Below are 1,445 nucleotides of genomic sequence, written 5' to 3' on the forward strand. Positions count from 1 at the left end.
GTTTCCCATGTATCCTCATCTCCTGTAAGGTATGAAACAACTGGTTCTATTGACGCTGTAGTATGCAGCCCTAAAGTCAATAAAGAGGCGGTGTGTTCCAATTCTGTATCCAACAGTTTTCTCCAAAATTTGGCACAGGGTGAAAATCTGGTCTACTGTTGACCTTCCTCGTCGAAATCTGCTTTGGTATATTCCAATTTCTTTATCCACCTGTGGGAGTAGCCGATCAAAAACAATATTAGATAACACCCTGTACCCCAGGTTCAGAGGGGTGATTCCACTGTGGTTTCCACACTCCATTTGGTCGCCCTTTTTATGTATGCCCCATAATATTCCTACATTCCATTCATTTGGCATCCTTTCCTGTTTCCACATAGGAGTGACAAGTTCGAAAAGAGATTTCTCTAATGTTGCTACTCCACATATTAGCAATTCTGCAGGAATGCTGTCAGTGCCGGGAGCCTTATTGTTCTTCAGTTTCCTTAAAGCTTTTTTAACGCCCTCTAACCCTGGGCCATACAGTGGCTCTTCATCACCCAATCCCTGCTCACAATCATTAGAGATATCCTCTGCTTGCTGTATCTCTCGATTCAGCAGGTCATTAAAGTATCTTCGCCATCTTTCCAGATTCTGTTATTCTCACTTATTATGTTTCCTTCTTCGTCTCTAATCAAGCTAGTTATTGAAGCAAATTATATTCTAGTATCCAGTGCACACATTTAAAGTTGTGTTGCTTTAAATGGGCGTGCAGATTATGGATGAACCAAGTGCCGCTAGGGATATAACTGGTGCAGAGAAAGAATATTTTGTAACAAGTGTCCACCGTCTTTTCTGAGAGGATGTTGTAGGTAGCAATCGTGATGCACTGAGATCTGCTTCACTATTCTAAAAGAATAGTGTGTCAGATATAAGCGTTAGCAGTTGTCCCATAAGTTCTTGGTTCAATAAAACGTGCACAAAACTATATATCGTTTATCGTTGGCCTTTTTAAAAATAGCTATGAAAATGAATTTAAAAATGGTGGTAAGTCGAGTAATTAACACAATTACAGATCATATTCAATGCAACATTGTGCTGATGAAGCATTTCGGGCGTAGCCCATCAGATCATGACCAAGTAACAAATAATAAAAAGAAGTGCAAATAATGGTATCATAAAATTCAACTTTACCAAAACACTGAAAATACATGAATCTCAAATGAAATTAAGAGGAGAACCAACATCGGCTTAAAAACATTGAAGACGACATGTCCATTTTCAATTCTGGTAATAAAGGTGTAGTACTGGATATTTTAGAAGAAATGTAAATATATGTGAGTTGTCAAGTAGACACATAACTCATAATAAACGAGGAGATTTGATGCAGACGCAAGTTATTCTTTGATTCTTCCAATATATTACTTGTAGACACGAAGGAAAGAATAATGGTGTCCATCCATCTATTC

The sequence above is a fragment of the Schistocerca gregaria genome, chromosome 1 (assembly GCF_023897955.1).
Source record: "Schistocerca gregaria isolate iqSchGreg1 chromosome 1, iqSchGreg1.2, whole genome shotgun sequence".
In the NCBI taxonomy this organism is placed as follows: Eukaryota; Metazoa; Arthropoda; class Insecta; order Orthoptera; family Acrididae; genus Schistocerca; species Schistocerca gregaria.